The sequence below is a fragment of the Periophthalmus magnuspinnatus genome, chromosome 6 (assembly GCF_009829125.3).
Source record: "Periophthalmus magnuspinnatus isolate fPerMag1 chromosome 6, fPerMag1.2.pri, whole genome shotgun sequence".
NCBI classification, from domain to species: Eukaryota; Metazoa; Chordata; class Actinopteri; order Gobiiformes; family Gobiidae; genus Periophthalmus; species Periophthalmus magnuspinnatus.
Genome location: NC_047131.1, coordinates 6,188,232 through 6,215,146, shown reverse-complemented (window position 1 = coordinate 6,215,146; position 26,915 = coordinate 6,188,232). Strand labels below are relative to the sequence as shown.

Genomic DNA, 26,915 nt, shown 5'->3' with positions numbered 1-26,915 from the left:
GTAATGACCGAAAGGACAAGATCGTGGATACAAGCGGCTGAAATGGGCTTCCTCCGCAGAGTGGCCGGGCGCACCCTTAGGGTGAGGGTGAGGAGCTCGGTCACACGGGAGGAGCTCGGAGTAGAGCCGCTGCTCCTACACGTTGAGAGGAACCAGTTGAGGTGGCTCGGGCATCTACTCAGGATGCCTCCTGGACGCCTCCCTAGGGAGGTGTTCTGGGCATGTCCCACTGGGAGGAGGCCCCGGGGAAGACCCAGGACACGCTGGAGGGACTATGTCTCTCGGCTGGCCTGGGAACGCCTTGGGGTCCCACCGGAGGAGCTGGAGGACGTGTCCGGGGTGAGGGAAGTCTGGGAGTCCCTGCTTAGACTGCTGCCCCCGCGACCCGGCTCCGGATAAGCGGAAGAAAATGGATGGATGGATGGATGTGGATGAAAGTTTATTTGTTGAGAACATTTGTACACATACTAGTAGCTGTTACAGTAGCATATAAGTAACAGTAGCTCATTAGAGCGTTTGTCCAGTGATCTGAAGGTTGGAGGTTCAATTCCCGTTCTCAACATCATTGGTAGAGCAGTCAGATCCACTGTCCCACACGTTGGTGGCGCGATTCTAGCTCCCACATATGAATGTTATCATTGTGTTCTTGGGCAAGACACTTCCCACCTCACCCCCAGTGTCGTACAGCAGTGAATGAATGTGTAGAAAAGTGTATTTATACATTATTCAGTATAGTTTTTATGCTTGACAAATACTCCTTGTTCCTTTGTTATAACATGTTCATGTGTTTCAGCTTTATATTGAAAGGCAATATTTGAGGACTTTTCATCATTCAAAAGATATAATATTTTGTTTTAAATAGTTAATTACTCTGGCAACGGTCCTAATTTTCATCATTCTGAAACCCATAGACAATATCCAAATAACCCCGACTGCTCTTGACTCACTGTCTGTCAACACTTTGTCATGTGACTCCTGTGAAGGCTGCCTGAGGTTAGACGCCATTATCTCCCATCCTGTATGTGTGTGTGTGTGTGTGTGTGTGTTACCGTCAGATACACATTCAGTTTAAAGGCCTCAGTGAACAGCTGTTTTTCAGACTTATATTCTCACACAATATGACGTCTCCCCTGTGCTGTCTGCTATTCTAACACAGGACCTACAAGTGCGTTTGGAAGGGCTCATGCAGGTGACATGCCACCTCCAGAAAGTGACATACTATTGCTTTACATTTGGACTATTTTTGAGGTGCAAGTGCTGCTTACGAACTGTGCCTGAAGTGATTTACAAGTGCTATTTTCATGGTAATATTTAACACATTTAGCAGAAAACCCAGTGGAAAAAGCTGGCCGTCATCAGGTAATGGTCTATAACTTTAACCTACAAAAGCTTTCAAAATGTGGCTTGAATTTGTTTTGGCTGTAAAGAAGTCATTTACGCACGTGTCCTGTATCTGTCATGGAAACTTGAAAATCCTCGTCTGGGATCCAACACACACTTCTTCAATACTTTACGAAGATGTGAGTCTGGACACTAGCGAATCTTCCTGAGTTCAGATGGGTGTGATTGACAGGTGGATTAGCCAATCAGAGACGCATATGGTCCGGCCGTATCAAAACAAATATGGCTGATGAGGGGAATGTGATGTTAGTTTATAAATCACAGGTGACCAATGAGCTCCTTCGTTTCACATGCGTCACTGAAAAAAACCCGAATCTGATTGGACGATCATGTAAAGTTCTCGCTCGAGACGTAGCAGATGGATTGGGAACCAGACTGAGATCAATCTGTTTAAAAAAATCCAGAGAAATATTATTCTGTATTTACTTGGCAGTGGAAATCCTGCTTTGGCCCCTCCCTGCATATTTAAAACATTTAAAGTGTTTTCTCTACACTTCATTTGTAAGTTTGTTGTAGTCAATTTAACTTATCAACCTCAACTAAGGAGTTAATCATTCTCCCATGACTCAGAAATGAAGTGTCAAACATGTGTCTGTATTTATATGCAACTAGGTCAGGGTCTGCTGCAGTGGTCAAAACCCACCAGGACTCAAACTATTTTGGACCTCATAAAATTAGCCACAGATGTCAAAAATGTCTTTAATGTAACATGTAACAAACAGCTAAAATGCAAATCGGTCCTGATAATGTATGCGCTTGGGACAGAACTGGTTGCCCTTTTACCAGAGGTTTGCTAGTTTGATTCAGACTTCTCTTAATGTTGTATCCTTGGACCAGGCACTTCATCAAGGATATATACTAGGATATATTTGTGTGTTTTATGGTGATTGAAGGGGCCAGTGACACCGAATAACTTCACACTGCCCCAGCCTGTTTAAAGATTTAGATTTTTTGATGTTTTTTTTAACACTTGAGCAAAAATATCTGACCAAAAATTGTCTTACCCCAGTACAGATATATTGTATAAGCAGCTCTTGAGGTCAAAATAAGTCTGCCGTGTACTGTCTGCATCTAATTATAAAACATTTTACTGGTGGAGTATTCAGGAAGTGCAGGTTAGCATGATAGTTGTTGTTTTACTGCTACAACGCCGATCTGGTTTCTGAAAGTTGTGGAAAAAAGCATACAAATTCATCATTGTGAATACTTAGGATGTGCAGAATGGATAAAGTAAGTGAGGAATAACTTTGAACCACTGCAAATGTTTAAAGTGAGCTCTGTTTTTCATGTTTTAAGACAGAAAAAATGAGGTACAGTGGCTTTAAAATAAAAAAATAAAAAAATAAATAAAAAAACAACAACATGATGTGGCCTGTATAATCTATATCACCATCCTCTTTGGCCATTTTATCTCTTCTATAGGGAGAAAGGAAGCAGACACTCTGTAGTCTAGACTTTATCTCTTCACTTCACATTAGCAAGTGTGGAGCATCAGGCTGACAGACCGCGGGTGTATGCGCTGGTGTAGGCCTAAGCTCTGAGGCCACAGGAGAGTGGACATTTGTATCATTAAGAGCTCCGTGAAACAGATCGTCCACTCAGGGAATTCACAAAACCCATTTGAGTATCTGTCTCATGTTTCTTCTTTCACAAAATGCTGCTAATGCGTCCTGCGCTGGAGCGGAGTCCCATCTCGAGCTCTGGGGGGTAGCTCCAAATTCTGGGTCCTGGGTACAAACCACATACTACATGTTGTCTGGTATAAGACGCACATTACAGACATTGTGAAGGCCCCATCCCAGCACTGGACCCTATTGTTTTGGAGAATGTCGTAGTAGATCTTGACCTGGAAGATCGCAGTAAATCTTGTGTGACAAAAAATAAATAAATAAATTGCTCTTTCTATTTCCCACTCTCTGTTACCTCTGTTTTGGCTCGTCTCTCCTCATGTGCTTCGTCCCTCCTCCCCTATCCTGTCTCGCTCCTTCACTTCTCTCTCTCTCTCTCCCCCTCCCTCCCCCCTCTCTTCTCTCTCTTCCCTCCTCTCTCTCTCTCTGTCCCCTCTCTTTCTTCTTTCCTCTTTCACTCTCCTGTCCTCTCCTCCCTCTATCTTCCTTTTCTCGTCCCTCTCCCTCCCCTCCTTCTCCCCCTCTATCTCTTCTCCTCCTCCTCCTCCTCCTCCTCCCTCTGTCTGTTCCCTCCTCTCATTCATGCTCTGACTTCATCTCCAATAACACACTCTACCCTCTCATTCCTCTGCGTGAACTTTGTAGGACACATGCCTGGGATTTGTAAGTACATATTTTAACTTCACTCTAATAAACTACATGGCTGGTGATTTGGAGAATGTAGACAGTGTGAGTTCTTCTGGTCCTGTTTTAGGTCTACTAAACGTAAACTGTAACTTTTCTGGTGGACGGTGTGCTATATGCTTGTCTCCTTGGAGATCATTTTAAAAAAAGGTTTGCTTAAATCTTAATTCTGGGGTACCTGATTTCACACTGAAGAAGGAGGAAGTAGGTTTATACATTTGTCTAACTCATCCCTAGCTCTCACAAACTGTTGAATCTATTACTCTGTATAACCACCCAAGTGCAGCCAATCAGAGAGCTGCTCACTTCCATTTTGACAAGAAAAAAGAAAAAAATAGACTTAGTTTAGACCTGATTTAGACCTAGTTTAGACCTGATTTAGTCCTGATTTAGACCTGATTTAGACCTGATTTAGACATGATTTAGGCCTGACTAACACCTGATTTAGACCGGAATTAGACATGATTTAGACCTGATTAACACCTGATTATGATTTAGACCTGGTTTAGATCTGGTTTAGACCTGATTTAGACCTAATTTAGACCTGAATTAGACCTGATTTAGACATGACTTAGGCATGATTTAGACCTGGCTAACACCTGAATTAGACATGATTTAGACCTGATTAACACCTGATTAAGACATGATTTAGACCTGATTTAGACCTAGTTTAGACCTGATTCTGACCTGGTTTAGTCTTGGTTCAGTAGTCTTTTCTACCATAACAACAAACAAACTAGAAAGACTGACTGAAATGTTGATGCATTGATGAAAATTGTGAAAATTTGAAGCAGCTTAAAAGGCGACAGTCATCTCTTATGTTATTGATACTTTGCAGTTATCCTGGGGGTGTTCTACATGTATCTCTGGTGGAATGTTTATTCACATGTGCAAGCACTGGCAAAACAGTTTTTAAGATGGTCTGAAAACTCAAGAAAAAACACAAAATGGATTTAAACAACACATTGTCAGGAGCCTGTGATCAAAAAAGCATCCGTGGTCCTGTTTATGTGTTTGATTTTCAACAAAAAAAGTGACAGTGACTGAATAGGTGTTGGAGCTAGATTGTGACTGTAATGTTATTTGAGAGGGACTTGTTTAACTGCAAAAATCATCTCACCTGTTGTAGTTCCACCTAAATCAGTTCTTTCTGGTCAGATTGTGTTAAAACAAAGCTCAGATTTAAGTCTAACAAAACCCCAGACAGAGCAGTGTCTACAGTTAGCATTGCACCGTCAAGGAATGTTGATGACATCAGCTGCAAAGTATGAATTGAATTAACAGAAAGAGCACTTTTGGCAGAGCTTCATATAACTGATGTGAGGGCATTGATAAAGTAAACAGGGCATCTGGGTAGAATTAAAGGGTAACAAAGTCCACATGTGCACGAGGAGCTTTATATCATCAAACTGTGTTGTCTTTTTTTTATTAAGTGTTTCAGAGTATTCTTCATGCAGTAAACCTGTCTGTGATAATACGTCAAAATATGATACCAGATACTAATTGCTTCTAAAAGTAGTCCTGATTTTGACTTGATTTAGACATGATTCAGATGTGATTTAGATCTGATTTAAATATGATTTAGACCTGATTAAGACCTGGTTCAGACCTGATTTCGACATGATTCAAATGTGATTTTGACCTGATTTAAACATGATTTAGATCTGATTAAGACCTGATTTAGACATATTTAACGTCACAGGTCTGCCAGGACATAACAGAAATACAATTCCAATCATCCATCTTCCTCACCTTATCCGGGGTTGGGTCACAGGGGCAGCAGTCTAAGCAGGGACTCCCAGACTTCCCTCACCCCAGACACGTCCTCCAGCTCACTCATTAAAAACTATGTTGTATTTGCTTTTTCAAGTTTTCTCCAAATTTTCAGTCCAACCTGTTTTGATTTGAAATTAATACTAACATAAATACTGTCTATACTTTTTACTGCTCTGCATAATTACGGGAAAATGATCTCAATAGAAATCATTTATGACATCCACAACCCTGTCTTTACTACTAACCCATTATGGAGCAGTGTTCCATTCCATCTATTGAGTAAAGTGCTTTAGTTGTCCTTTCTTAAACTTACATAAAACTATTTGACTTTTTTAAATGCACAGAAATACTGCCTTCTGAAAAAGTGAAGAATAAGTTGTTTATTTTTTATGGTGGCGTTTGCAGCTCCGTATTGCTTTTACATTCAAAATACAGCTCTTTGCAAAGTGTAACCAAAGGATTTTCTCATGTCCAAAATACGAAAACCACACTGAGGTAGCACTGAATGGCTGTGTAATCCTCTGCAGCCCTGTTCATGTGTGGGCCATGAAGGGCTGTTTGCGCCTCTGCTGTTGTATTGTGCTCTTAATCCTCTCCAGATTCAGCACTTTTTCAGCTCAGAGAAAATATATATATATATTTTAAAAAGTTGGAATATTTGCTCCTATGTGTATTTTTAAGTTATCTGCTTATAAGTCCCATCATATTTAGCAGTTACAAGGTTAAGGTTACTAATATTGTCTGCGCAGAGAAATGTAACTGCTGCATTTGAGCCATTCTTTAAAGCTTTTATTGACTTTTTAGAGCTTTTAACCATGTTGTTTGTTTTTCTACCCTCTTGTTGTAAGGTTGTATTAAGAGTCATTCATGCATGTTTGATAATTCTTTATACTCCTGTCGTTTTGGATCAGTATTGCTGTTTAAAATGATCAAAATACATATTGATCCACAGGTGTCATAGATTATAACTATAGCGCAGACACAAGCACAATACGTCTGCTTTAAATCAAACTAATCCTTTCTACCTCCACGCCGCCTACACAAACAGAACACGCATACCACTTCTCACATTATACTTTTATTACAAAATATAACCTCACGAACCAAAACAAAACAGTAATATTTGTGAGAATTTAGCTAAAGTCATTTTAATTAAGTCTATTTGAGTATTGTCTTTGTTCACAGTTCAGAAGCGGTGACTCACTGCCTGAAGCTTTTCAAGTCTTCAAGGCCAAACTTTTTAGCCTGAAACTGAAAACCCAATAGGGCTTTCTGTCGTGTGTGTTTGTGGAGGAGGAGTGCAGTATTGTGCTGAGTCAAACGCTGCTTACTGTCATATTATACTGAAGAAGATATAGATTACATTCTCACTGTCAAACTGCCTCTGCATAGAAAACTATACTCTGGGACAATCAGGTCAAGGCTTAAAATTTAAATACTTTGTTAGCTTCGGGTGTTTGAATGTAATGCTATGAATGTGCACTGACCTTCACTAAATTGTCTCCAGATAAAAAATAAATGTATTTTTATATGTTAAAAAAGGAGAGAAACCACAAACAAAAAATGTAAACATGCACCTCGTAACTTCCTGGTGCGAGGTCTAAATCAATCAATCTAGAGCACATGTGTCAAACTCAAGGCCCGTGTGCCAAATTTGGCCCGCCGTGTCATTTTATGTGGCCGCGACAAAGTAAATTAAAAGATATGACTGTTTTAATATGTCAGTTTATCAGGAGATACACAGTTATATAGCCATTTTTTCATGTCAATGCAAATCCATATGCAATAGTTGTCATTTGAATAAGTAATAAATATAGAAACAGTTAATTAACAAGATTAAAACGTAGTGACATGTATCTTATGTTTATATCTGGCCCTTTGAGAGCAACCATTTTGTTAACGTGACCCTCGGTGAAAATGAGTTTGACACCCCTGATCTAGAGAATGTTCTGCAGTATGGCATTAAACATATCTATCTAATATTTATTTCATTACATGTGTTTTTCTTGCTTAGAAATACAATCGAAAACTTGAGTTCTTACTGTGAGCGGGTCGCTTTCCACAGATCTCACTTGTAAACTTAGCCTGTTTGAGCATCTTCCTTGTCTCCATGAAGATAGATACATTTAATGCCATACTGTGAAGCATTCTAGGCAAAGCAATAACATCTCCATTGAGACAAGCTCTGCCACTATATAAAAAGTTGGTATTTTTTGGAGTCAGAAGAATCACATTTCAAAATTTCATTACAAATAAGACAGTTCTTACAGCTCACAGCCTCCTCGTGTGTCGTGGTGGTCGTTGTCGTCATGGTGAAGGGGCTGCGTGGTTGGTAAAAGTCCATTCATTCACGTTTCTAGACTTTGATGATGTCATAATTTCAGATGGAGAGGGGCTCATATAACGCCACGGAAGAGTCACTGTTTTTGAAAGGAATATCTAAACATATAATCCGTGAATGTTGAGTCTTATCATTATTTGCTTATGGCTTAAAGTATTTTTTACCTTTGTCTTTCGGGTTGATTAATGGCCCCATTTTCTGAAGCTATTATAAATGGTAAAAGGTCACATTTTTATATAGCGCTTTACCACCTTCAAGACACTCAAAGCACTTTACATCAAGGACCATTCACACATACATTCATACACCAGTGTACGCAGACGTTGGGAGCGAGGAGGGTTAAGTGTCTTGCCCGAGGATACAATAGCAGTAATCATCTGTGGCAGCCGGAATCACACCGTCAACCTGTGGCTCAGTGGATCTCACCGCTCTGCCAATGATGCTTTTAGGTCAAGAACGGTATTCGAACCGTCAACCTTCAGGTCAATGGACAAACATTCTACTGTTGCTCTACTGTTGTGACAAAATGACTTCATTTTAGACATATTTAAATGACTCTGACAGAGAAGATGTTGAACCTCGTGTGAGTGTTTGTTTCATGTGTAAAGACGCCGTAATCACAGAGATTTAAACCGAGTCACAAATCTGCAATCTGGCACTTAAAATTCTACCATATAATTCTGACCTGCCCTCCAGCTCACTTTTAAACTATATTGCCACCGAGACACCTGGATAAAGCTAGTATAATGTCTTTAAATATTCTAAGAGCCCTTGTTTCTTTTGTTAAGTGCATCTGTAGTCATGGAAACGGGGACAACACTGAAACAAAACGTCTGGATGGCTTTATAAGTGCATGACAATGAGCTCCTCTTAAGCCCCATTGTAATCAGAGTTTAGAGTCTGTGTACTGCTATTGAGGCAAAGACAGCTGATGTCATCAACATTCCCTGGAGGGAGGGTGAAGCTAACTGGAGGCACTGCTCTGTCTGAAGCTTGTTACTGTTTTTAACACAATCTGATCATAAAGGAATTAGCTTGAACTACAACAGGCAAGATGATTTGAGCAGTTAAACAAGTCCCTTTCAGATAACAGTCACAAGCTAGCTAGCATTAGCCAACAGTTTTGCTTACTTTTTTGTTGGAAATCAAACACCGAAACAGGACCATGAAAGCTTGTACTGTTTAAGTCCATTTTATTTTTGCTTTTTGTTTTTTTCATTTCAGCCAATCTAAAAACTTACCAGGCTGTGTGTGCATTATGTCACCATGGTAACTGCTGAACATTCCTCCATAGACATACATGCAGACCCTCCCAGCATGATATCACTGCAAAGTATCAATAATCAGATGATCCTGGGCATTTCATTGTCACCTCTCCCTCACGGCACAGAGTTAAGGGCTCATTTGTCTGTGGTCTCGCACTGAGCCCTTGTTTTGTAAAATACTTGTTTGGTGACTACGAGCTGACAACCACACACTTAAAACTATATCCACCCATAGGCTATACTTAAGCACCGGGCTCGAGCTGTGGGTTACAGGCTCGCAAAAGGCTTCAAAAGGAGATAAGACATATGGAGAGGGGCGATAGTCGCTCAGTTGGTAGAGTGTTTGTCCACTGATCTGAAGGTTGGCATTTGAATCCCGCTCTCGACATAAACATTTTAGGTTGAGCAGTCAGATGGGTAGTCTGATGTGTTCCACAGGTTGGCAGTGCAATTCCAGGTCCCACAGATAAAGGCTGTTGTTGTGTCCTTAACCCACCTCGTCCCCTGTGTCTGTGTACACTGGTGTATGAATGTGTGTGTGAATGGGTGGGTGGTTACTTGATGTAAAGCGCTTTGACTGCCTAGAATGTGGAAAAGCTCTATATAAAAATGTGACAAAAAAAAAAAGGTGCATGCTGTTTTTAAATGTGTTTTTTGGTCCATATTTTTGCTTTTCCTTGAATGTTCCATTGGTTACGTTTACATAATAAAACTCTTATAACTACTACTAACTCTGCACAAAATTAAATATTTGGAACCAGGGCTACAAGAAGTTAATCGCAACTAATTGATTATTGAAATAATCGTCAGCTGATTTAGTAATGGGATAATCGTTAACAAGCCATAAGCTGAGATGTTTTAGGACATGAACAGGGCAATAAATAAATAACAGACACAGGAAATATGTACATTTTGTGTTTTTGATCATAAAACTGCACCAAGCTGTTCTCAAAATTAGAGAGACACAAATTCAGTACTTGGCGTTGAATATCGACGCTGATACTGGAACATTTTCTGGATCGAATATCAGCTTTCTAATATTGACTGAGCTGATATTGTGACTGAGCATATACATCGATGTTACAAGATTATTTACTGATCGTAGTCGGCCCAGAAAGTCTCATAATGTTTGAACTTTTTTTATACAAAGCCGTTCTGTGCTTACTTGGGAGATAAGTAACAGCCACATAACACATCTCGATCACTTTTCTCTTATTGTATTTTTGTTGATGTTTTCAGCTTCTTCACTGGTATCGTTTGACATCACATTGGCAGATACTTCGCCCAACAGTATCGAAATTGGTATCGGAACTAAAAAATTAAAAAAAAGAAGCTGGATCGGTGCATCCAAACTCAAGATATGACATTTCAAACATCTGAAAACTCCAGACATCAGACACGGATCAGGTTTTTTTTGGTGTGCATGTGAACAGAGGCTCAGATGAGTGATAAGGTTGTTGGTCCAGTCTTGCGTGCTGTAGTTTTAAGCCTAAAGATTGTGGTGGCTTTTGTTGTTGAAAGATGCATTTGTCACACAGCAGATTGGTTACACATATCCCGTGACTGGAGACTGCATGCTGAGGATTGCATAGGGGCAGTTTCAGTTACAACTTGTGTTTTGTGTTGGAGGTTGTTGGTTAAACTTTTTTAGGCTATAGCGCTCCACAAATGCCCTTCCTGTCTTACTATCTACAAAGGTTGTTAAAAGTATGAAAAATCAGATACTTATCCATACTAAAAAAAAGTCACAGGATAGAAATGAACCTTTTCTGAATCGCTTTAGAATGATTTTGAGCTGTTTCGGAACAAGTATAAGACACATAGACTAGTGTACACACATGGACCACTATGGAACCTACTGGACACTAAGGGATTACACAAATATAAGGCAACATGTGAATAGAAAAGAAAGTACTACAATTTAATGTTGAAAATTACCTTCTATTGTCTAAGGAAGAAGTGTTTTAATTATCATTGTTGTATTGGAATTGGTATTGAGCATTGAGTCTGTTCCTTAGTATCAAAATTGAGTTTTCTACTTTTGTATCGTGACACTGTCAGTCTACCCCAGGGCAGCTGTGGCTACAATAGTATCGTACTATTGAATGAACTGAATGAATAAGGCACACTAAAAATGTCTTCAAATAAGCCTTAATACATGTTTTGCACGTTTTGTGTAGTTTTCATCTTAAATTCTCTTTAATTTGATACAAGCCAGGATTTGTAAAGTACTTGGATTTAAATGGTGGTTTTAATGAATCTTAAGGTCATTCATGGTGGTAACTCACAGTCCCTTTCATAGCTGCATTTTGTTTCATAAAGGAAATATAAATGTCAGATTGGTTCAGACGGGCAGAGCGAGCATATGGTATCCAGCGCTGGGGTTGTCAGATTAACTGCAATCGAATGGAAATCACTGCTTTAATGGGTGCAATTAGCACAAGTTTTTGTAGTACCATCATTTCCTCCACAAACAACAAGATCTCCTGTCTTATTCTGCATAACAAACTGCTAATCCTGTGGTTTAGAGCTGTACAAACATGTTCTGAAATGTGATTCTTGGGTTAGTTTGTTAGTAGGTCTGTCATGATAACACATTTTGGGGTTTGATATATAGACGATAAACGATAAACGATAAACGATAAACGAACTTATGTCACTGACACAATAACAAGAGCATCACCATTTAAATCACAAAAATTATTCTAAATCTACAATATTGTTAAAAAAAAATCTAAACTAATCTTAAGTACTTAATGAGTCATAGAGTGCATTAATTCAACCTTTTATAGCTTATATAGTCAAAAAATAACAAAAAAATTTGTCAGTAGTGCAAAAAAAAAAAAAAAAAAAAAAAGTAAACATAAATACTGACCCCCAAATATTTTTCCAACATTCCAACATTTCAGTATTTTTGTCATTGTTCTGGACACGTTTAGAATGTGAACTTTGAGCAGTCAGACTCCTATTATTAAAACATAAATCACAAATCTAATTACAATACTTGTCAGGAATATCACATATATCACATAATATCACAATTACATATATTTTTTCCTAAATCCTTCAGTGCAAAATATAACACTCACTGTATTCACGTGTCTTGGTTTTCACATACCTGCCCCATTACCCAAAAGTCATTCAGTGTATTACATTACATCTCCAGTCAGTGATGCTTTGAAGCAGCCTGGGACATTCATTTAAAGGGAACAAATCCAAACTGTTATTATGGTCTGACTGCTCACCTGCGGCTCTGTCAGGGCATCGACCAATCAGAGGCGTGCACTGGAACACAACCGACCAATCAGAGAGCAGGGCTGTGAGTCCAATAGAAGGGAATGTACAGGTAGTATGGACCAGCTGTTGTTTACAAGGAAAAAGATGGGACAAGCATTGTTTTGTTTACAACACACTATATGTTATATGTGTATGTTCTGTATCACTGACACCTTAATGTGGTTTGCATTTATTTTTCATTTTTATGGGCAAACTCTATTGGAAGTATATTCATTTTCATAAACATTATATATTTGTGACCCCAGATATGAGAAGCAAATATTGATTTTACTGATAATAATTGTTAGAATGATTTATTCTTAATTGTAGCTTAAGAATCCAGCCTCTATTGAAGTTACATAAGATTCTCCAATTAAGAATCAGTGACAGAATGTGTTACATGACGGGGTTAGCGATATTTACACAAGTGAATATCTTTTTTTGCGTAATCTCTATAGTGATATTCAAACAATAGTTCAACGATATATCAAGAATGTGCTAAATGTGTCTGTAAATGTTTTGGTTGAGGTTCAAGTCTGGCACAAAACATGAATGGGCCATTAAACTAACCACAAAAAAAGCACAATTATCACTTTATAATTTCGTTTATGAGGTTATATTAGAGTTTTCGGTCTCTTTTTGAGATATTTTTGTATATAGTTATATACTCATTTTGCATCTCTCCCAAACAACACTTGCGATATTATCAGCTTTTCGATATCTCCTCCCCTCCTGCTAACATACTGATCTAAAAAGCTTATATTTGCCCAAACATTTAACCAATATCTAATCATGTTTTGAACTGTGTCTTTGCGTTTTTGACAATATCTCCTACTCCTTGTGAACTGGTTTGAGAAAGCTGAATTCTTGTATCTATTTTTATCCCTCCTGAAGATGTTTGATCACAGAATGAGCCATAGACCTGGTTTCCGATGTGGGGGAGGGGCTTTGTGATTAACATGACAGTCTTATATAACACATTCTCTCAGCTCAAGTACAATTAAGAGAATCAGCTCAATTTTAAAACATTAGCCTTTGTAAAACGTCGTGATGTAATGGGAAGCGACAATTACATGATTTATTTTTATTTATTTTATTTTTTATGTTTTTGTTAGAAGGTCTGCCATCTGCTTTTCTCCAGGGTGATGTCATTGCTTTGTTTAAAATGTCCCGCACTATGGCATCAAACTTAACTATTTCAATGGAGACAAGCAGGTGAGCGTTTCAGGTTGTTCTTTGTATTTTTAGTAACTTAAACACCCATATTTTTTCATAGTGTGAGTAATGTTTGTTTAATGCTATACTGTGGAACATTACAGGCAAGTAGGCAAGTACTTCCTGGTTCTAGTCAGGACCCGAGCAGCAGTGTTCTGGATGTACTGCAGCTGTGTTAAGGCTCGTTTGGAGAGGCCAGTGTATTTAGTAAATGGGAGGCTCTGTATTATCGTGTTCAGCCAGCACTTTAATTTCAAATATATTTTATTTTAATAGTTTTAACAAGATCCCTGTGAACTCATAACCATTCCCGCTTGTAACTCATCGATCAACCCCACACTGTGTTCTTCTCCAACGTGCTTCTGTGCTAAATACCAAATCCCATTATGTTATGCCTTGCTTTGAACAGTAACTTTCTTTTATAACATTTTCAAACTGCCTCGGGAAAAATCCAACAGCAGCACACTCTCCTCATTATCCCATTTCAGTCCTTGTTTTTCGTCGGGAGCTCCTTGTTTTCCCATCTCCTGCCTCCTGCTCTAAACACATTGACTTAATTTTTGTTTTTCTCTGCCTTTTCCATAGGTCGGCGTAGGAAGTGTGTGCCGTACCATCCGGGCCCAAATGGATTCTACTGCCTGAATCGAAGTATTGTAAGTCCTCGTGTCATATGTTTCTATGCCGCGTCCATTTTACAGCTGCAAGATTCATCAGAACCTCACTGAACTCGCAATTTGAATGGAAGCGATTAGTGCATCACAAAAGCTGCCGGTTTTATGTACCCTAATTTCTTCCAAAAGCAACAAAACGTCCTGTTTTATTCTGCATAAAAACTACTAACCCTGTAGTCACCATCTGTACAAACATCGTCTGAAATGGGAGTTTTGTATTAGTTTGTCAGTTCATATTTAAGTCTTTTTGTCAGTTCTTCTGGACGCGTTTAAAAATTGAACTTTGAACAGAATTCTATAAAAAAAAAAACGAAAGAAAAAAAAAACGCATTAGTTATTTTATCTAATCGTTCACCTCTAGTTCACAAACTTCACTTGTGAATTTGTAAGTTTGCTTTTGTGCTATTTTTGGTGCCACTTTATAATAATTACTGTAATTAGCCTTAATAAACCCTGAACCGGTAGTTTATTGAGAATGATTCAGGCGTTAACTGGTAAGTGCTCAGACTACTTATTTCACTAAAACATAATCTATATAATTATGTTGAAGATTTAACTAAAAAGCTGTCCTAGTTTTTTTTAGTTTTTTTTTTTTCGGGGGGTGGGGATTTGTGAAGTTTATAATTCCCAGTTGAACCCTGGCGACAGATTGACGTGGAGATCATCTTATAACTGTTACCTAGCAACCATAATGTAAACAAAGGCTGAAACTTTCTCAAATTATGCATTAGTTATGATTAGATTAATAAAAATAAATGACACCTTTATTTTGAATGAAGGTTTAAACTGTCAGAAAAATGTTCCTGTGTGTAAATTGTCTCAGTGTTTTGGATAGAGTTTCCTGTGTTGACGACATAGACGGAGGGATTCTGTTTGTAGCTACTTCCTGTATTTTGTATTTTCCACAAACTCATTAGGGTTAGGGGTTACTAAGCATGAATCATTCTGTTTGTTCATTAAGAATCAAGTTTTGGTTAATGCTTTGTTAAGGCTGATTAAGGTGTAGTTGTTATAAAGTGTAGCATATATTTCCAGTCATGTTTGGTTTTGATGCTGTGTAGATGTTATATTTATAATCCTGTTTTTAATGAGGCCTGTAGGGTGTGACTTCACACTCACATGATCAGAGAGAAGCACTGAACCTAACAACAAAGAGAGGAGGTAAAATCAGTCTGCACTTCTGATTTAGTCACAGGTTTCAGCTTCCTGTTCCTAAGCACCATTTGGAGTATTGTTCACCATTCAAGAGATAATATTTCGTTTTTAATTGTTAATTAATATAGCAACGGTGTTAGTTTTTCTCACTCTGAACCCCCAGGACAGGCATCTAGTGTCACAAGGAAATACACTGTTTCAAATTGTGATTTTGATTTGATTGTGATTCATCTTACTTACTTACTTACTTACTTAGCTGTGATCATGATTTTAAGTTATCAATAAATATTATAGCAAGAGTTTGATATTTCCCATACTTAAAGCTCCACTATGTAACATTTCTGTTACATCTTTCTTGCTTTTATACAATCGCCTGTGTCTTTAAAAGTCCTTTATTATGCAAAAGTGACTCTGGTGAATTTTAAGCCATGTTATAATGTAGTTTCCTCATCAAAAATATACTTGGAGTTGTGTTTTGTTTCATTCACATATATTTGAGTAATCTTTTATTATTAGTCTGTCTACATCTCCAACACAACGCACCTTGTGATGTCATGAAGTGGTAGTTTTCAAGTTAACTGCTATCCTTTACCTTTTGTTTAGTAGAGATTAGAAATTCCAGGCCTGAAATCATATCAAAAGTTTCTAGTGAAGGTGTGTGGAGTTTAAAAACACAGTGGAGCACTTCCTGTATTACCATATGACATCACAAGGTGGAACAGAGTGTTTTCAGTTTGAGAAAAGATCTCAGATTAAAAAAAGCATGGTTTGTGTGTTAAACATGTGAATGAAACAAAACACAACTCCAGGTCTGTTTGTGATGAAGAAACATTATAACATAGTATGCGCGTTTAAGGAATAAAATCGCCTCTAATTGAATAAAATCGCCTCTAATTGAATAAAAGCAAAATTGAAAACCGAGCAACGTCTCCTGCTTTAGATTTAATGCCATACCATGGAACATTCCAGGCAAAGAAAGAACAACTGAAGATAAGAACCTTTTTTAATACAGTTTATAATAATCTTCAGCACAAACCAGCCCAGCCGCAAACAGCTGTTATTACTTCTACATCGTAACCCATTTTCTAGTCTGGATACTTTTCTTTAATCCTTGGCGTGTTGGCATAAACCGTGTCATATTTTTGCATTCTCAATCCTGATTCACTGAAAAGCAGCTCTGATTGCTTCCCAAACTGGAGCAAGACTTTGGGATTATAGCTCCTCCATAGACCGCATTTAGAATTCAGCCCAAACAAAGCTTTGGATGAGCCATTAGTGAAACGAGCCAGTCTCCCGTTTCTGTTGCACAATACAGCAACACCCAGGGACAGTGAGAGGGGTATCGGCCCTGTTTGTGTGTTGACTGGAATTATAATTTAAATGGAAATTATTTGTGAGGGCGACGGTAGCTCAGTTAACAGAGCGCCAGCTGATCTGAAGATTGGCGATGCAATTCTAGCTCCCGCAGATGAATGCTGTTGTTGTGTCCTTGGGCAGGACACTTCACCCACCTCACCTCCAGTGTCTGTGTACACTGGTGTATGAATGTGTGTGTGAATGGGTGAGTGGTTCCTTGATGTAAAGCGCTTTGAATGGCTTGAAAATGGAAAAGCACTATATCAAAATTTGACCGTTTACCTTTTTTTTTTTAAGCTTTGTAGCAGTTTTCATATTTTATAAAGTGATGATGTCATATTTTCAGATGGGGGAATAGATTTCTCTGTTGATTATATTATATTTTCATAAGGAATATTAAAAAAAAAAGTAAAATCACAACTGCATTCATTTACTTGCCCCCGTCTGTATTAAATAACATGGTGCAAATAGGGTGAATTCCACACATTTCCACATGGCAACAAGCAGGTTACACCCTCCACCAGAAAAGTTACACAGTGCACCATTATGTTTACATAGCCCAGTGACCACCCATGATTCTATAATGCCCTCCCCAATAGCTGTAGTATTTATATTTGTATATCATTACTCCTGCCCACGCTGTATCGGCCTATAGGAGGTGCTATGATGTAATCTGAAACGCAGATACTGTTGTTTTGTGTAGTGTCAGGTGCATTCACATTTGTTGTACTTGTTGGGTCCTGGTTTGAGCCTAGTTTAGTCCTAATGTAGACTTGGTTTGGTCCTGTTCTAGTCCAGGTTTAGCCCTGGTCAAATCCCACATATGACCCTGTAACAGACTATTATTATTATTATTATTATTATTATTAGCATTAGCATTAGCATTATTATTATTATTATTATTAGCATTATTATTAGCATTTATTTATTTGTATTGTGCTTAATGAGCTGTACTATATAAACTATTGGTATATATATTTCAAAACTAAATCTCTTTGGAGCAGATCTGCATTTATACCGAAGCAGGTCATGAACACGAGGCTGCAGTCCTTATGCCATTCACATCCTCATCTGCTCTTTTTGTCATCAACTCAACCAAATTAATCCCACTGTGTATATTTGGTTTGTTTATAAAGTTAGTGGCCAGCAGGAAGACTTCCACCAAAACCATAAAGAAAAAATCCATAAATAAATCACATATGTACATTGTGCTATTCTTTTTATATCCACTATATTTTTATGTTCCGTTTATGTGTTTATTTGATTGGGACAGTGCATTTTAATGAACAGACATGACACAACATATGATTGACAGGCGGATTAACCAATCAGAGAGATGCATGGTCCATTCGTGCAAAAACAAACATGGCTGCTCATATTTAACTAGCAAAACAGAAAAAGAGAGACAAAGGACTGAGAAACAGGACAGATTTTTTGCAGAATGAACAATCAAAGAACCACACTCATATACAGTATATGTCAGGTAAAAGACGTTATATATTGTTCTGAATGTTACGAGAATACAAATTAGCGATTGTGGTTGGATCGTCTCAAATTAGCACAAAGGATTTTCACCCTGTGGTTCCAGACCCTTTCCGGCTGGACTGGCAGATCAGGCAACCACAATTCCCATTGTTGTACAATCCATTTATTGCACAGTCCAGCATATTATAAATGGCTAAATGATTTTACTTTTTTATTTATGTTGCATTTTTGGAGGATTTTTTTTTTCCAAGTTCTATGACATAACTTCCAACTCGGACACTCAATCCCCCCCTTTTCTGTTGGGGATTGGGATGTTCTAGTTTTGCTGTACAACAATATTAGTTCCACTCTCTTGAAATGTAACTAAAGTTGAGCTGAAGTTTCAAGACACGTGTTTTCATTGCGGGCAGAATTTTTCTTACATAATCTAAAATTGAAAAGATTGGCTTTGGGGAACAGATAAGAATAGCTTTGCCTTTATATGACGTATGTATAAATAATGAAACAGTTCAGATCTGAGCTTTTTGTAGCGGTGCAGTGAGAGGTATTGAAATGTCCAGCCACAAATAGACACAGGGCAGTTTGGGATAAGGAAGGGCATCTGGTGTAAACTTTAAACCAATGTACAAATAGCACAGTGGATGTTATCGTGATGAGACAATGTCGGGGGAAAAAATACTGCGTACAGATTTTTATATCACAGCATAGCAAAGTAAATCTGGATAAGCATTTTATTGGCAATTTTGGAATTTGCTTGTCTCCTTGGCGATGTTGTTGCTTTGTCTGGAATGTTCCACAGCATGACATTAGAGTTATCATCTCAGTGCAGACCAAGGCTAAAGTACAGATAAGACGCGGGGAGAGGTGACCCTGCTCAAAGAATGCAGGTTTTACATTTTTGAGCATTAAAACTACCTAAATGCTAGATATGTTTAATGCCATACTATGTAATATTCCAGGCAACAGAATAACATCTCCATAATAACCATGATAATAATATATAATGTCTTGTATATCGCTTTTCCAAGTCACTTTACAATTTTGTCCACGTTCAGTAGTGAGAAACTAACCACACACCACATTCACACTCAGCAATGTGTTGAAGTGTCTTGCCGAAGGAAACAACAACAGTTCATTGCCACTAGCGCCCCACTGTGGCACCTGGTAGTCCCTGCGGTCTCCCATTCAAGCACTAACCAGGCCCGACCTTACTTAACTTCTGAGATCTGCCGAAATCTGCAAGAGCCACACAAGGACACCAAACTCCCTTGTCCGGTTACACCCTCCACCAGAAAAATTACACATTGTGCCATTAAGTTTACATAGTCCAGTGACCACTTATGTCTCTATAATGCCTTCCCCTATAGCTGTAGTATTTATATTTGTATATCATTACTCCGGCCCACACTGTGTCCATTGCCGCTGTCTTTCCGGAGTCTTCCCCAGAGACTGGACTGAAACCACTCTCCCATGGATCTCTCTGGGCTCACTCAGACAGGAATGCACTGTGCCCATTCCCTGTTTGCCAAAGGACATATTTGACTTCCTCTTACCTCATTTGTAATCCGTTCGAAGGGTTCTATTATAGTGGTTTAGCTTTGGAGTGACATTTTAAAGTTTTGTGTAAATAAATATTGTGAGGTAATTTGTCTGTCAGCAGCAGCGGTAAGAGGTTTCAATAGAGTTTGGGGCTTGGAGGTGTTTCGTTTTGGGTTTAGTGCATGTTCAAACACAGCTCTGGCCCTTCTCTGTATACAAGTATAAGAGACATAGATATTTGTACTATCTTTGTTCTTTAGAGGTCTTATATTACACAAAAGTGACACTTATGAGCTTTAAGCCATGTTATAATGTTGCTACCTCTTCAAAAAGATACTTGTAGTTGTGTTTTGTTTCATTCACGCATGTCTGAGCAACCCCGTATTATTAGTCTACATCTCCAAGGCTCAAAACGCTCTGTTTCACCTTGTGATGTCATGAAGCGGTAGTTTTCAATGTACCAGCTCCTTTTACCTTTAGTTCTTTAGAGATTGGCTGATTCTAGAGCTGAAATGATCCAAATGATTCTAGTGAAGGTGTGTGGAGTTTAAAAACACAGTGGAGCACTTCCTGTATTACCTCATGACATCACAAGGTGTAACAGAGTGTTTTCTGTTGGAGAGAAGAACTCCAAACTATGCACGGTTTATGTGTTAAACATGTGTGAATGAAACAAAACACAACTCCAGGCATGTTTTTTAATCAAGAAACAACATTATAACATAGATTAGAAAATAGTATAATATGGGACCTTTAACTGTGCGTTGCAACACTGGAATTTCCCCACCGTGGGACAAATTAAGGTTCCCTTACATCTAAATGGCGCTATGAGTAAGTAAGTCTCACAGTTATGCTGCTTTAAGTCAATATTGTGTTTTAAAATGAGCAAAATGTAAAATGATGTTGTGTTATAGGACAAAGGCACAGTCGTGTATGTGCACATGTGACAAACATCATGTACATGTGTTAACGTCGTGTAGTTACACCGGTGAAACCTTCTGTCGGGCTCTTGAGCTGTTTAAAGGCCGTTGAGAGACAGCAGCTCTCACAGGAAGTGGGCCATCCAAAACACTCCTCTGCGTCTCCTCATGTTTCATCAATATGTATCAAGCCAATCAAACCAATTTGTCCTTTTACCACTAAGAGAGGGAGCCACTGTGAGAGCCACTGTGAGAGCCACTGTGAGAGCCACTGTGAGAGCCACTGTGAGAGCCACTGATCCTGATCCATATCACAGTTTAGTTATCATCAGTCTAATGAGATAGTGAGTTTCTTCTGAGTGTTCTTGCTGATTAAACTCTTGGACATGTTATTGCTTTAACACAGTATAGCATTAAACCACCAGGCCAAATTACAGGTCAGATCTGTATGAAGGCGAGCAAACTAACAGAACACTCCTAATAAAATAAATCCTTGATGGGCAGCTTTCAGATCAAATGTGATGTTGTCATACTCTCAGATGGAGGCAAGAGACAGTTTTTTCTACAGATTACATCGTATTTTACTATGAAGTATCCAGAAGAAAGACAAATGTTGAACCTGGTCATTTTTATTAGCAACTATTAGCAACAAAAGTCAGCATGAATTGAATTTCAGCTGCCCCCATCTGTATTAAATACCATTGGCCTATAGAATATTGTGATATCATCTGAAACCCAACAATAACCTCTCCATTACAATAAGTAAATGGCAAGCTCTCTATCTGAAAAGTTACATAGCGCCCCTTTAAAAAACAATATATAGACTGCTCTACAGTTCGAATCCACATTTTCCAATTCAGTCTTATACCTGTTTCTCTTGATCTACTCTTGATGAAATGATGTCTGTGCTCGTTCCATAGACTGTTTATATAAATGGCTCCATCGACTCTGGTTCCACTTCACTTTACGTTGAAAAACTGTCGCTTGTTTGCTGTGATACTCGCGGTCAGAATTCCAAATACAGAGCTTCGTTTGACGGGAGCCGAACGCTATGGGTAACGTCGCACTCCCTTAGTCCACTTCTTTACACAGAGTCCGTTCCCTCAGACTCTACACGTGTTTCTGTTGGTGGTCTCTTTCTCCCTGGGCCGTTAGCAGAGTCATTTGTTTGTATTGTGAAAGTTGTGTTGCTAATTACACATCTCTGTCTCATTTCCATCACTCATCTGGACACTTTAACCCTAATTGCACACTCCACTGTCACTCTCTTGTTTTATTTAGCTTTGTCTACGTGTCCTGTCTGCTTCTTCTCACACAATATTGCGACAGCTGTGGATGAAAGGTATGTTTTCTATTCGCTGCGTCCCAGAACAGTGCAGGAACGCCTTGGGAGAACTTTGATTTGATTTGGAACATATTTTTAGGTCTGGACATGTTTGGACGTCGCATTTTCACCATCGTAATCTTGGGGATAATCTTTATGCTAGTTTTTGGAATGTGCTTTTTGTCATGAATCTCAGCTGTCATTTAAAGGTGGATTGTTGTCCAAAACCTGCTGGTCACCATGGATATGTTATTGTTTTGCCCGGAATGTTCCACAGTATAGCATTGCATTTATCCTCTATTGAAATATGGATTATTTTTTGACAAAGCAATAACATCTCCATGGAGACAAGCAGGTGGTGAATCCTCCACCGGAAAAGTTGCATAGTAAACCTTTTAAAGTTAGGCCTATATTTGTCATTTGATTTTGAAGGGTTTCACAAAACTTGTTGATCGTGATGAGTAGAAAGAGTTACAAAATCAAACAATGAACTGAGACAAGTGAAAGTGGAAAAAAAAAGACAATCTCCACAGTATGGCATTAAAGGCACTGTACCTGATTTTTACTGTGTTAAAAAACAGAACCAGATCATTTTAAACGGTTGTTTTCAAAGTTATCCCTCTTAATAATTCACCACAATGTGTTTATAAGCATTTTTCACAACTCTCAGAGACCCAAGCAAAGTTTTGTTGTCACAATAACTAGCATGCTAACCATAGACTGTATAAAGAAGTGGACTAAATGAGTGTGAGTGAGGGTTATAGGGCGAATTTGGAGTCGAGTTAAGACCCCGAGTATCATAGCAACCAAAGAGCCAATCTAGAGCCATACTGTTGAAGGTAACGCCCCCTTCCCGCCTTCATCGCTGATTTAGCAGGGACCAGGCCCATGGCAACGCTGTCAATCAAACCTGTTGTTAGCGCTAGCAGGAGCGACCCGGGGAAAGAAGGTGCCTGATTTCTCTGTTATTAATGTTCATATCTTGGTTTCTGAACAAAATGGGCGGAAAAAACAGTATCATGTAGAGCGGGTTAATATGAACATTTTAAGACCAAAATGACGAGGCTCACTGCAGCAGTTACAGAGAGAGGGGTGACAGTTTTTCAGTGTAAAGTGAATTGGAGCCAGAGTCGATGGAGCCGTAAGCCGTGATCACTTCTTATTTGGAATGCGGTGGCTAGCAGGTTAGCCACGTCCATTTATGTATAAGTCTATGATGTCTAGTCTGTGATGCTAATGGATGATTTTTCCTGATTCTCTAAAATAAAACACTTTATAATTAGATACAGGCAGAACACACCAGACTTACTTTGACCTCAAGAGCTGCTTATACAGTATATCTGCACTGGGCAAGACAAATTTAGATCAAATACATGGGAAAAAATGTAACTTTCCATCACCAGTAGTACCCTCTCCACACTTTCAGAGCCACTTGACTGCCTAACTCAACAATTTTAAATATTTTGTTACTTTCTCACAATTTACTTTTTAGTCCTCTGGGCCTCATTATCTTGGGCTATTTTTCAGCACCTTCTGAAGTTGATTTGGGTCCAAAAGTCTTGAATGGAGCTGCTAATGAGAGCCACACTTCACTAAAGCCCCTTGGAAGTGGAGTGACAGGAAGTGGAATCATTTTGGCACAAAGCTACTCTGGACGGCGGCTTAAAATTGGTAGAAATTAGAGGATTATTTTGAGTCACGTCAGCCATGAATGAATTTAAAAAGAAAAGCTGGTTGGCATATGCTTAAAACTTCAAATTTAGTCACACGATTGAGCAGTGAACCGAGTTTGCTAAGTCACTGTAACTGGATTTTCAAAATACAACACATAGAAAATAAACAGCACAGCTACCACCAGAGAGGAAACTTCAGTTTTCAACTCTGAAAAATAGTTTGGAAACTCAGTCAGAGCATTTGTACATTATTTAGAGGTTAGATATTGATTCTGTGTTTTCCAAAAAGTTAAAGGTCCTGTATTATATTAAAACTGACTCTTGTGAGCTTTAAGTCATGTTATAATGTTGTTACCTCCTCAAAATCATTCACACATGTTTGAGTAATCCTGGTTTATTAGTCTGTCGACATCTCCAAAGCTCAAAATGCTCTGTTCCACCTTGTGATGTCATGTAGTGGTAGTTTTAAGTTAACAGTTGCCTTTTACAGTTTGTTCAGTAGAGATGGACAATGAAATGAAATGACCTGGAGCACTTCCTGTATTCCCACATGACCAATGAAACAAAGCACAATTCCAGGTCTGTTTTTGATGAGGAAATATTATAAGATAGATCAGAAAATAGCGTAATATGGGCCCTTAAAAAACGTGCGAATGGTGAGTTTTGACGATAGAACAGCAGCGATAAAATGCACAATAATATTTATATTGCTTTGCCTTAAATCCTCTTCTAACAACTTTTTTCATATACGTGGGAAATATTTGTCAGGAACTATTTGACACATTTTCATAAATAAGGGTTTTTCTGACTTGAAGTAAATGGATTATCTGAAACAGTGATTCACTTGTTTCAAAACTCATTTCCTGAGACCATGTTGCGAGTTTGCACAGCCCACAGTCATGTTTTAAGTGACACATCGTAAAAAGCATCTTTAATGATCCTCTGCATCAGTGAGTTCATATTTTCTCATTTGTCAGAACTTTTTTTTTTTCTTGGAGACTGATTCATGGTCTCTTCAAATTCTGAACTGCTCTGTCAAACCAAGACCAAGCCTGATCCAAACCTCGAGTTAAACCAGAGCTAAACCAGAGCTTAGAATTGGAACATCCAAGTGGTGAAGACAGTATTTTTCATATTTCCACGTTTATTCATGAATCTATTTAAAAAGATGGATCTGATGTAGAGGAATCACACTGGAAATTACACATGAAAATCTACATTGGCCAATTGATACTTTGCAGCTATGTGTGATGCTAACTAGAGGAACTGCTCTACTAGATGCTCTGTTAGACTTTAATCTGAATTTTATTTGAACACATTTTGACTTAGCTAGAACCACGACAGGTGAGATGATATTGTATTGTTAAAGAAGTCTCTCACATACATTAACAATTACCGTAATAACAACCTAACTAGGATTAACCAACAGTTTTTCAGTTAGTTTTAAAACATTTTTCACAGTTTTTGCTTATGTTTGCATCGTGTCACCATGGTAACTGCTGAACATTCCACCTTAAAGCTACATGTAAACCTCCCCCCCCTGTGTGATGTCACTGCAAAGTATCAATACTGCTTGTACTTTCCCACAGTTTTTGGCTGCTGTTTCCTGTCGTATCATTGTAGTTGGTTCAGTCCAGACCTGTGGGTTTTGTGTTGAGCAGGTGCTGTGTTTTATCTCCACTGGCTCATAACCAAACAGGATTCACTTCTATCATAACAGTCCTCAGTGTAGTCTGATCCAGGCCGGCTCTGAGTCTCCTCTGGGTCGCTCTCAAATGCACAAAAGTAACACCCCAAACCTCACATGACTGCTCTGTTTAAAGCAGACCTATTTTGCAAGATCATCTTTACAGAGCTGTTAACCGTGTTATAGTTGTATTCCTTCTCGTTTACCCTCTCAAAGTTGTATTTGGAGTGATTCATGTATGTTTCCATATTGTCGATCGACCCACTGGCATATGCTCACTGTTCTGTACTTACTTCGTTCTTCAGTTTTACTTTCTTAATCAGTGATACACGTGGGATTCGGCAGCGTCATGTAGTGATTTTGGTACAAATGATAAAAAGACTTGCTAGTGTGATCTGCAGCTATATCGGAAGGAAGTCAGCGGTTTGTTTCTTCGATTAAGCTGTTTTAGATGAATATTGTGATTGGGAATGTAACATAATTATCCATGGGTCACATAGATTATAACTATAGAGCAGACACAAGAACAACAGGTCTGCTTTAAAGGGAGCATTTGTTTTATATTTGCCATCTGTACGTAACTTCAGTGCTTGGTGAGACTTGCATTCACACAGGGAGTCCACATATTAAACTCATTTTCAAGTTCGACAGATGTTTTAATCACATTCAAACTATAATAGAGCAAGCTGTGAAGCTGTTTAGAGCCCATTGTCTAAGTTTCGTTTTTGTTTTTTTTTTACTGGCAAGTGATGTACAATATGGTCCAACTTACTTACCACAACAGAAAAGATGATTCTGTTGCATTCTTGTTTTGTCTAGTGTTTCTAAAGCTGTGGTACTGCGTCTGGTGGTATGCAGGGCCCTCTGTAGTTTAACTATTCATTTTATTTGAACAAACTAGAACGACTTCAGTCCTGGTTTAAATCTGGTGGTACTTAGAAAGCCATACATTATCATAGGTGGTACTTGGTGTGAAAAGTCTACAGCAAATAATGAATACCTCAGATTCAGTGCAGCTGTGGCTACAATTTATAATCTGCAGTGAAATCACACTGGGAGGGTTTACATGCAGGTTTTTGGAGGAATGTTCAGCAGTTGCCTTGGTGTCACAATGCACACATCAGCAAACAGACTGATAAGATTTTAGATGGTCTGAAAACTCAAGAAAAAATACAAAATGGATTTAAACAACTGATTTTACATTGGTTAAAGATCAGATTAAACTCTAATTTAAGAGTTTCAGACAGAGCAGTGCCTCCAGTTAGTTTAAGTGTCCAAAATAAACTTTCTCTGTCAGTTCTCGTAGCTGTTTGATAAAGTTTGTCCATTTTGTTGTAGAAAGACACAGAAAGAAGATGCGTATCACCGAACAGTAAAAGCACTGTGGAAGAAATATGGAACAAAAATGGCGACACAAACGTATAGAGTGAAGATGTGAGTGAGATAGAGCCAGAGGGGAGGACAGGGACTCACTTTGAACTTAAAGAGATGTTGACAACACAAGAGCAGAGACAGGAGC

The 26,915-nt window shown here is 38.5% G+C and overlaps 1 protein-coding gene across 2 annotated transcripts in view; it reads left to right on the top strand.

The window, feature by feature from the left end:
* The window catches only part of peak1 (pseudopodium-enriched atypical kinase 1), a 108,849-nt gene that overhangs the window by 47,388 nt on the left and 34,546 nt on the right, over positions 1-26,915 (top strand). For both annotated transcript variants that reach the window (XM_033968303.2, XM_055222740.1), the window contains exon 3: positions 14,172-14,239. The gene's annotated coding sequence lies outside the window, so the exon portion shown is untranslated. The remainder of the gene's footprint in view (positions 1-14,171; positions 14,240-26,915) is intronic.